This window comes from Eurosta solidaginis, chromosome 3, assembly GCF_040869045.1.
Source record: "Eurosta solidaginis isolate ZX-2024a chromosome 3, ASM4086904v1, whole genome shotgun sequence".
Classification (NCBI taxonomy): domain Eukaryota; kingdom Metazoa; phylum Arthropoda; class Insecta; order Diptera; family Tephritidae; genus Eurosta; species Eurosta solidaginis.
In genome coordinates, this window is record NC_090321.1 from 271,377,488 (window position 1) to 271,389,534 (window position 12,047).

At 31.3% G+C, this 12,047-nt stretch overlaps 1 protein-coding gene and 1 long non-coding RNA gene across 13 annotated transcripts in view; one reads left to right on the plus strand and one right to left on the minus strand.

Annotated features, from left to right (window-relative positions):
* The window catches only part of LOC137245585 (uncharacterized), a 77,334-nt gene extending 73,526 nt beyond the window's left edge, over window positions 1-3,808 (plus strand). The window contains exons 2-3 of the long non-coding RNA XR_010951362.1: window positions 1,474-1,510; window positions 2,976-3,808. This is a non-coding gene — a long non-coding RNA (uncharacterized lncRNA). The remainder of the gene's footprint in view (window positions 1-1,473; window positions 1,511-2,975) is intronic.
* Window positions 1-12,047, minus strand: part of ITP (ion transport peptide) — a 248,134-nt gene that overhangs the window by 104,528 nt on the left and 131,559 nt on the right. The window lies entirely within an intron of this gene.

Genomic DNA, 12,047 nt, shown 5'->3' on the forward strand with positions numbered 1-12,047 from the left:
TTCGCTACTCCATTATGTTAACAACCATACATTTAAATATACATATATATGCTCGCATATATGTGCATAAATACATACATACATACGAACATAAATATAGTAGCTATTCGGCATTGCATACCTGTAATCACGTCAGCATTCACAGCAGACTTTCTGTCGTCGTTTATTTATATTATTGTTGTTTATTTCGATATTAAATTTAAATGTATGTGTGTATGATTTTATAGTAGAATTTGTTTTATGGTGTCGCATATATATTTTTTTTTTTTTGTTTTTTTTTTGTGTCAATTGCAGCAATTTAACAAATCGCCAAGTTTACTTGTTTATTTATATTATTTTATAAAGCTTTTAATTACTTAAATCTGGTGTTTTTATCGTTAAGATTTATTATAGCATTTGAGTTTACAAGCCATAAATAAACAAACAAGTTTATATCATTTTTGACGTCTTTAGGGGCACAAATTACGTTAATGAATTTTTATATATATTTTTTTGCAATACAAATACATATATACAAATAGCTGATTTAATTAGAGATAAACTACGAACATGCAGGCTTAACGAATCAGGCATCATGCATACATATGTACATATGCATTTAGCTATATTATTAAAATGAAAACAGATATGTGTATGCGCAAGGGTAAAGACACTGCAAAACTATGCAGATATCAAACAAAATTCTTAGATAGGTTATTTAAATAACTGTATTTTTATTACTGTACAAGAAGTATATGTACATGTAGGGGGATTGTGATTAGTTAAAAAGGCGGTTCGGTCGTGTATGGTTACAGAACGAACATGACAGATGCGATTGTCATGGAAACGTCGATGAAGGGATCTTTAAATGTTTAATGTTAAATAATTTTATTTAATATCTTTTTTAATTTGATTTAACTTCTTTTAATTTTATTTTATTTGATCTTACTTTGTTTTATTTTATTGTTATTTATTTAACTTTTTTATTTTTTTTATATTATTTTATTTTAGTTTACCTTTTATTATTATATCTTTCTGAATCAAAGTTTTTTATTATATTTATTTTCATTTATCTCTTCCTTGAGGTCCACCTCGGGTTATACATTATACACCGGTTGTATACAACAAGACATATAAAGCTATTTATACTAAATATACATAGGTAAATTCATAATAATCTGTAAATTACATGTCAATGTCTAAAAACGAACGAACAATGGATGTTGTTGATAGAATTACTGCCTTTTGAATAGGTAGAAGCTTATTTTCTAATTTTAGTTTCTCCAGGGTTGTCATAAGGGTTTTGGGTACCACGCTTGTTGATGAAATGATTATTGGCTCTATGCTTACTTTATCAAGGTGCCATAACAGCTTCATTTCCTGAGCAAGTCCTGTGTACTTTCTTTTCTTTTCTGTGTGCACGTCTTTCAATTTGTACGTATTGGGAACCCCAATGTCAATTAAATACGCGCTCTTTTCTTTCTTTTCTAATAGGACTATATCCGGCCTGTTATGGAGTATACTTCTATCTGTAAGTATAGTGCGGTCCCAGTACAGCTTATATTCGCTACTTTCTAGCACTGCCGAGGGAGTATATTTATAATTATTATATTTATTTATTTAATTTTATTTTGTTTTATTTTTTTTTTATTTTATATAAAACTGTTTTATTTTATTTTACTTTATTTTATTTTGATTTGTTTAATTTTATCATATTTTATTTTATTTTGCTTTATTTTATCTTATTTTATTTGAACTTCTTTTATTTTATTTTATTTTATTATATTTCATTTTATTTATTTTATTTTATTTTAGTTTAGTTTATTTTATGTTATTTTAACTTAACTTATTTCATTTAATTTTATCTTTGTTTTTATTTTTGTTAACTTTAACTTATTTTATTTTGTTTTGTTTTATTTTGTTTTATTTTATTTCATTTTATCATAACTTAATTTATTTTATTTTTAATTTATAATTTAATTTATATAATATAATCTTATCTTATTTTATTTTAACTTATTTTATTTTGCTTTATTTTATTTTTAGTTATTTTATTCTAATTTACTTTATTGTATTTTATTTTGTTTGCCTTTATGTTTTTATTTTTATTCTATTTTATTTAATTTAATTTAGCTTTTACAGTTTATTTTATTTTATCTTATTTTATGTCATTTTATTTTATTTTATTTTATCTTATTTTATTTTGTTCTTTTATTTTGTTTTATTTTATTTCATTTTATTTTATTTTATTTTATTTCTTTTAACTTAACTTATTTCGTTTTATTTTATCTTATTTTTATTTTTATTAACTTTAACTTATTTTATTTTGTTTTGTTTTACTTTGTTTTATTTTACTTCATATAATTTTTATTTTTTAAGTTAACTTACATAATTTAATTTTATATTATTTTGTTTTAACTTATTTTATTTTGCTTTATTTTATATTATTTTATTTGATTTTATTTCATTTTAAGGTATTTTACTTTATTTTAATTTACTTTATTTTATTTTATTTGATTCGCTTCTACGTTTTTTATTATATTTTTTTAAATTTAATTTAGCTTTTTCTATTTTATTTTATTCTATATTAGTTTATTTTATTTTATCTTATTTTATGTCATTTTATTTTATTTTATTTTTTTTTGTATTTTGTTTTATTTTATTTTAATTTTATTTTAATTTCATATTGTTTTATTATTTTATTTTATTTCACTTTATTTTGTCTTATTTTGTTTGATTTGATTATTTTTATATTTTATTAAATTTTATTTTATTTTATATAAATTTTGGTTTTAGTTTAATTTAAAATTTTTTGTTTTTTTTTTTTTACTATTTAAAAATTTTTTTGTTTATGATAAACATAATGTTATTTTTGTTTCAACTAATTATAAAATGATTCTGTTTTACTTTTTCATTATTTGTGTTATTTCGTTTCATTCAATAATATTTGTATTGGTTTTATTCTTTTAATATATTTTTTTATCATAAAAATAAAGCTTGGGAGCAAAATATGAACTTACCTATGAAAATGTCGGTTTTGGCCCCTAAATCGAGATTTGGAGGATATATTATCAATTCTGAGTAGAATTTTGCATGGTTGTTTTTGCCTATAGCATAAAGTTTGTCAGTAAGATGAACTTTAGCTGAGAAGTTTGCGATGGCAAAAATACAGTCGGATGGTTTTCCGACCATTTTCGAGTGTTTTGAAAATCAGTTTGTGAATAATTTGAATGTTTGATTTGAATCTGAATAACAGCATAGTGCCTGATACATTGGTACTAAAGAATCCAAATATCTCCGAATGTCTGCAATTGTCAATACAGAGAGTAAACGAAAGGCTACAGAAAATCGTATGCCACATACTTATCTACGTTAGTATTAACTATTTACAACAATTATCCACCATTATCGGCAATAACAACAACGGAAGAGCGCACAACAGTAAGCACAGATAAAAGGCGCAGTGATTATGGTTATTTCTACTGTGTCGACGTGCAAATGAGGTATGCGCAGTTTCTTCATTTTCTATATACATTTATACATATATATATGCCTTCAAACATTGTACATATTTTATGTTGCAGACATCATTACTGAAAATTGCGTCAGCATAGCAACAGTCAGCCATTCAGTGGCGGATTAATGTGGGTGGAGGGGATACTGGGGGAGGGGTGCCCCACGTGCCCCACCCAAAAACCACCGAAGCTCTGTAAGTCATCCACACAGATATCAATTCCACACTCAAATAAATTTTTTTCTTTAGGAAAATCAAAAGAAACCTCCTATCTTATATCCATGGAAATTTTCTTCATTATTATTTTTGTTTGTCCCCCCCCCCCCCCCCCCCCCCCCCCCAAGTGCCTCTCTGGATACGCCCATGCAGCCATTAAAGTAATAATGGTTATTTTAAGACACAAAAGGCCGCAACCGCAGCATACTTTAGGGGCACGAACATTTACAAAATATATAAAAAAGCAAAAGACAACAATTTTTCAATAGTGTTACCAAAAAAAGGTCTGGTTCTACAGCATTGTTTTGGCTAACACTATGCGGTCAGCATGCCAAACATTTTCACAAACCAACCAAAAATGTGGTTGATTTTGCGCATGCGCGCAATATTTTGTTTAGCCTGTTTTGTGTGAATGCTGTTTTGTTGTATACAAATATGTAGCTACATTTTTGCAATAGCTTTTGTGACTACCTGTTGTTTTACCGGTTCGCAGAAATAACCCCAAAATATATTAAGGCTTTATGCGTTAAGGATATCCTAATTTTAGATTTAGCTTCAAAATTCAATATGCAAAACATCAGCTGAATCGCGCTGATTGATTCAAATATAGAAAGGGTTTAATCAGGAATAGAGCAAGCAGAGCATGAAAAGTTTACAAGAAAAAAGGGAATTTTATACAAAACTAGTTATGATTCGTCGCGTTGCTGCCCAGGATTTCTCACTTCTCACCCTTATCCCCTCTTATTTCTGATACTTCCTTTCCAACTACTTTTTCTCCCACTTCCATATTTTCTTCTAAATATCGTCCTATACTTCTCTATCCTCCGCTAACTTTCTTTTGTCCTCTCTCCCTCCCCTCCCTCTCTCTCCTCCTTGTCCACTCCATCGGATTCTACTTTTCCCTGTCCCTCTCACCGTCCCTGCCTCTTTCCTCGTCCGAATCCCTTTTTGAACCTTCTTTACCCTATTCCTTCTCAATCTCTCTCCCTCACTAACCATAAATATGGTTTTTAAAGTAGGCCGATCCCTGCTTCAAGTTTTCTTTATATTAATTTAGGACAAAGGCAAACCGCATTTCAAGGAATACGTTATCGAGCAGGTTGGTCGCTGACACACGCAGCATTATAGGTGGTTCACTGAAGCTAGATTAGCAAGAACGCTTGAGTTTGCTCTCTCCCAAACCAATCGGTAAAATGAAAGTTTGTTGCTGGCAATTTTCATATAGATGTGAAAAACGACGTTAGTCAAGCTAAAAGTAAGCTCACACCCTTTTCACTTTTTATGTCAATTTAGCTTTTACAACCCTAATGTTGGAGGTTGTTTTTGCATTAACTGGCACACCTCGTTAGGTGATTATGTGAGCATTCCATTTGTCGTACCTAGCAATGAAAAAAAGAGTTCCAACAAATTCTTGGGCAATGCAACATTTTATTTTTAGGAGCTATGCGGTAAGATATACGGCGCCGAACAGAAAAATAGCAGTGCCAATTTTTTAAAATTTTGGCAATTAAATTCTTTTTTTGAAGAAATTTCAAAAAAAGGCCCTCTGAATTTTGTGACTGAAACTATGGAAACCGATCTAACGTAACGAAAGTTAAAATTTTTAAACACCTATAACTTGCATTTTGTTAGATTAAGGATATTACTACAAAACTGAATACTGAAAAAATTCAGAAAACTTGAAATAAATAGCTCGAAACATTCTTAAAATTTACTCGAATTACTGAAAGATTGATTTGCATGTTTTTGTGTAGTAACAAAATTCATTGCAGCTTTTTCTTGAAATATTGAATATAAAAAAGCAGAACTGATTTAGCAAAATTGGATAAAAACTGCCACTGCTGTTTTTCTGTTCGCTGCTGTATGTATGGACACATACAATGAAACAAATCCACAATCTTTGAAGGTATGCGGCCGCCGTGGTGTAATCGTAGCGTGCTCCGCCATCCACACCGAAGATCCTGGGTTCACGCCCCGGGTAAAGCAACATACGAATTTTATAAACCAGTTTTTTCAATTAGAAGAAAATTTGTTTAAGCCATGAAAAGCTATCAGTGAAAACTCATCTGCCTTGCAGATGCCGTTCGGAGTGGGCGTAAAACATGTTGGTCCCGTCCCGCCAATTTGTAGGAAAAATCAAGAGGAGCACGACGAAAATTGGAAGAGAAGCTCGGCCCAAGATCTTTTCGGAGGTTATCGCGCCTTACATTTATTATATTTTTTTATGCACATTAATGCGGGACTTTACTCAAAACCGGCCAAACTGAACAATCGACCACTACGAGTAGTGGAATCAGGAATGTCTCATGATCAATTTTTGTTTTTTCTTTTTTTTTGTTTAGTGGAATGTATTTTTGATATATGTATGCATGTATGTTAGAAAAAGTGCTATTTACCTGCCTAACCAAAGCATACACTCGCATAAATCTAAAAATATTCTTTGACTACCCACATTTTTTCTGTTTCATATTCTGCCTTAACAATCAATTCTTGCTATTGTTTCGCTGCTGCATTTGTTGTTTTTGTTAAATGTCGATTGAAAGTGATGAAAGATTGCAATTGTAAATTTATGCATAAGTATGTACATGAGTTGTAAGAAAAAGAAACTTTCAATATTAATAAATTTACATTGCGTGCATACACATACCCTGCAGGAAAAATATGAAGCTAGGCTTTCTGTGCATTCAGATGTTTGTAGTAAACCTAGCGAATTTGATATAGCAAGATTTTCTTCTCCAAATTAGCTTTTCTGTAATCACACAATATAGATTTACTTCCTTTATCACTACTTGGTTAGTTGGTTGTTGGTTCTGAATCATCATCGAATGTAGTTGTCATATGTTTGTAATTAAATTAATACATTGGAAGATCCTTGGTAATTTCAATTCTTATTGCGTTTAAAAGAGCTGGTAAATAGTTGTCACTGCACTTCAAATTTTCAAGCAGATACTACGTTCACTCCCTATTGGGTACTTATACAATATAGATGCAATTATGCATTTATGTATGCATGTATTGGTGTCGTGGTGACACACCCGCAAAAATGACTTACAACAAACGTTCACTGCCTGACCATGAACTCGATACGTTGCAACAAATGTGAATGCCAAGAATGAGAGCTCCATCAGAGCAAACATCATTATTATACGTACGAAATGCATAATTGTCCATATATGTAAATATGTATGTGAGTACTATTTGGAGTTTGCATTTATAACTATGGGTGTGTAAGAAAATTATATGCAGTTTTATACATACATATATGCATATTCAAGTATGAAGAATAAGTCGTCACCCTTTTGTTGAAAAACCTTTACACAGAGGCGGAAACTGTTACTCCTTTTATAATATAATTCCTAGCAAAACTATTGTGACGAATATTAGCAACACTAAGGGAAACTATCATCTCAAAGCTATGCTAAGCAGTGACTTGTATGCACATCAATAAATCAATCATTATGTCTACACAGATGTACGTACACGCAGCGAAGAAGAGACGCACAAACCCATGAAGATATATTATCTGAGATGCTCCCAAAAGTACGCAATTATAATTGTGTTCACACATACACGCGCATATCAGAAGCTATAAACGTAGTAATTTTATAGCTGATAACCAACTAGTTAATTCTAGAAATGGTAGCGCCTAGAAGATGCGAACGAGAAATCACAGAGTATAAAAGGCAGCAACAGTAGAGGCGCGACAATCTGTTTGATTTAAGACACTATCTGGCGAGCAATAGTAGTGTTATTGTGAGGAACTTTAATAAAGGTCATTTTGCATTATTGAATAGTGGAGTTATTTATTCAACAGTTTTGTGATTCCAACGTTAGCAGAAGGGCAGATAAGAGGATTTGCACTAAATTCGTTACACTATTAATTTTGGACTTTTAATATATTTGGATCAAGATAAAAATTATTTTCGGATTTTTATTACCTGAGTCCGATAGAACTAGTTAAACCCGGACTTTTAAAAATAAAAGTGCGGAAACAAAAGTTAAATTCGGACTTTTATTTTTTAAGGCCAAAATAAAAGTCCAGATTGATAACAAAGAAACGGCTTATCCGAAATAAATTTTTTTTAGTTCAATCGTACTCAAAAAATAAAAATACAGATTTTACTTTTATATGGAAAATGTTCGAAAAACAAAAATTTCGGCTGTATTTCGAAGGATCAAAAAAAAAAAAAAAAAAATAAATAAAAATTTTTCCGAAAACCTCTCAACATAAACTTTAAATTTAGGGGCGGACATTAGCAACTTTTTTTTTGTGTATGGGGACCAACCCAGTCTAATGTACAACCAATCATGCGTTAGTGGGTCATTGTTGTATGTATTTAGTTGGGTTGGTACGACGTTATTATTATTTAGTTGTATCGCTCGTGGTCGAAAATACGACCAATCTAATTTCTTAGATATGGGATATGAAAATTGAAGCTTGCATAGAGATTTTTGAACATGGCTCATACAAATTTCCCTTTATTTCAAATGTGCCACAGCCACTTTCGCATAATTTTTACTCCCTTGTACAACAGGGTGCTTATGTACAAAATTTATGATGATGCAATTTCCTTTAAATCGGCGAATAACTTAACAAAACAGGCTTAACGATGCCAATGGGCTAAACTAAAATGAAGTTAAAATATCTTTGGTATTACATAGTGCACTTTTTCCTTTGCCACACTTCCCACATTAGCATATTCAGCGAATATCAGTGATGTAGATTCAGTGTTTACAGAAATTTTTTATTGAAATTTGGTTTTGTATAGGAGGTACCACGCGCCATTTTCCAATATACTCCAATTTTCAAGTTTAAGTAATGTGACTTAAGCGGTTCGGGAGATATGTGATACGATTCACTCTTTTCAAATTCTTTCCACTTTTCTCCACTGATATAATATCAGTATTGGGCATCTTTTCATATTTTGGCTTATACATCAGTTGCCACGCCCCTTTACATACAAAAAATACCACCAATGCACTAAATAATTCTATGTCCTACAAATTGGTGCGAATATTTCATCAAAACGGAACGTTCAAAAAAGTAGTTGAAAAATTTGGGTGTGGCGCATTTATAAAAAGATAGATTATACTATAAATAAAGCAAATTTATAAAATTTACAAGGTAAACAGAAATGTTATTTAAACCAAAAAGCACATACATACTTCAAAAGTTGCTCTCTCAACAATATATGCCGTATACGTAAGCATTTGGGGATATTTGAAACTTCTATTTGTTAAGATGGGGAAGTAATTACGAAAAGCTTCTTATCTGAACAATCGGTTGCGGGGGAAATATGCTATATATACGACCGATCTCATCCAGACAACAATATGTGCATATGGTGAGGTTTTGAAGCTTCAATCTGATAAATTGAGGAAGATATGACAAAAATCCCCTTTTCTGAAAAATCAGTTGTATGGGGGATATATGCTATAGAGGTCCGATCCGGTCGGTTTCGATACTCATCTAATCGCATACCTCGACATACCTGATCACCAAATTTTATCAAGATATCTCAAAAATTGAGGGTGCAGTTTGCATACAAACAGACAGACGGACATTGCTAAATCAACTCAGCTCTTCATCCTGAGCATTTCGGTATACTATATATTGGTGGGTTTATTTCTTCTCCTTTAAGGACTTACAATTTAGAGATTCGTGACAAACTTAATATACCATTTCATTTTCATGAAAAGTATACAAATGAAAATAAACGTTGCCTAAACTTAATCGGTATACATGATAAATAAAATCTGGCTATAGTTGTAATTTACATAATATTGTGACGAATATTAGCATCACTATGCTGCTAGTAAATAATCACAACACCAAATACAGTAAGCAGCCCAACTTGTGTACATGCACACACATAACCAGCAGCTCGAAGTGAAGAGATATCTCACACACACACACACATGTATTCATCAGCCGAAGTTGTTACTCACACATACACACGCATATACCTCAATTACCAAGCAGAAGATACAACAGTTCTAGAAGGTGAAACGTTTAGACTTTAGGAGAAATATGCGGACAAGGCAACAGAGAGCATAAAAACAGCGCAAGCTGAGGAATGACTAATCAGTTTGATTTAAACACGCTATTGTTAACTGAAGTATAATTGTGAAGTATAGTTCTACTACTCCCGAAGTAGACTAATAAAGACTATTTTGCAATACTGAATATTGGAGTTATTTATTCGACATTGCAGCGATACGAACATTAGCAGAAGGTGCATAACTATCAGAAATCCCCAGAATTCGTTACAATATTTTAAGGGAAATGGACTTTCTTTTCCGATAAAACTAGTTTGAATAAGTAAGACTTAAAATTAGTTGAAATAGTACATACACCATTCTACCTGGTTCATATACCTTATAATCAGGATCTTACTATCTGAGACTGATTTATATTGGGTTATTTGGCTTATATAAAATGTTCTAATACAGCAAGTATTATCTTAAAATAAGATCCACATTTTATTTTACCTATCGGCTTATAATATTTTCTTATATAATACTTTTTTATTTTTCAGATATATTGTATGCTTGATGACAAAAGTACGAAGTATTATAACGAATACGTCGTAAAACTTTTATTCCTTACAGAATTAAGGGCTGATGCCACAAGCCTTTTGTAAATATAAAATAAGCCCTATATAAGGTCCAAACTTTTTGCTGGGATGAGCTCGAGTTGATGACGTAATGTGAATGTAATGTAAGAAGCGACATTTCATTTTATATGATAAGCATAGATAATGGTAGAGGCGAACAAGCATACCGGAAAAAGTTTTAACGAACTCATAATGTGAGCGACGTCAATTGTAAACATACATACATTTTAATAATTTTACGCAAGCTTAATTTTTAATAACATATTTATGTAGTACCTATGTATGTGTGCTATTTATGTACTATTAAAAGAAACTTATTTTCTTAAATTTTCATATAAAACAAATATGTTTATAGAACGACTCATTTCATGGCGGTGAAAATATTTACTTTTAGTCTCATTGAAAACAACAGAATTTGTTGCTGTAAAAAGACTAATGCACCACAAGAGAATCTGCAGAGGTGTGAGTAGACGTACATATGTACAACTGGATATATATTATAAGCTTTTTTTTGTTGGCATATTTTTTTTTTTTGTTTGCTCCCATAAACAAAAAACAAACAAAAAAAATAAAATAAAATAAAATAAATAAACTAAACGAACCAAGTTCAGGCACGTGATCTAGGTATGGCACATTTCAATTGTTTCCAATACGATTATACGAAATTATGCGTTTAACACCGTTGTGAACTAAAAATCAGGCAGAGAAGTTGATTGTTTTCAAGGTAGAGTGCTTACAAGGATTGTGTAAATATAAGACGCGTGGATTTGGGTCAAATTTTACATAAACACTGTACAAAAATAAACGATAAAATCTCTAAATGGATCATGGACTTTACTCCACCCTCATTGAAGTTAGGCTACTTCAGCTAAATCACCATGTATTTGGGTTATAGTGCCATATTGTATTATCTGGAAAGTTGAAAGAATGTTCGAATGTAGTTTTGGTTAAATCGAAGTTGGGTTCAAGCTATCTAGTCTTAAAACGGTTGAAAGTTTAACGCATATGTCAATTGGTAGAAGAGAGGTGTAGATACTCCATACAAGGGTTGAGCCTAGTTTTGAACCAGTCATTAAAATAAATAAATGTAAGGCGCGATAACCTCCGAAGAGATCTAAGGCCGAGCTTCTCCTCCAATTTGCGTCGTGCTCCTCTTGATTTTCCCTACAAATTTGCCGTAAGTGACCTACATTTTTTATGCCGACCCCGAACGGCATCTGCAAGGCAGAAGAGTTTCCATTGAGAGCTTTTCGTGGCAGAAATACACTCGGAGCGCTTGCCAAACACTGCCGAGGGGCGACCCCGCTTAGAAAAATTTTCTTCTAATTGAAAAACCTTATTTCTAAAATTTTGATGTTGCTTTGCCCGGGGTGTGAACCCAGGGCATACGGTGTGGTAGGCGGAGCACGCTACCATCACACCACGGTGGCCGCCATTACTAACCATTCATTGGTTAAGGCATTTTTCCAAACTAGCTTGTACTGAATTGCAAACCTTTCGCATTACTAACACGTTTTCTAGTTTTACTCGGTTTTAATTTTTGTCTTATTTGGCCAATAAATTTTAATTTATTGAAATGGTTTTAAAATAAAACCAAAAAGTTTTTAAAATTTGAAAATAGAAACTTGCATACACTTCCGGTTTTAAAGCAAAACAAAAAAAAAAACTTGAGTTAAAAATCTAAAAATAAAAATTGTATTTGTGAAAAGCGCTGCAAGTCA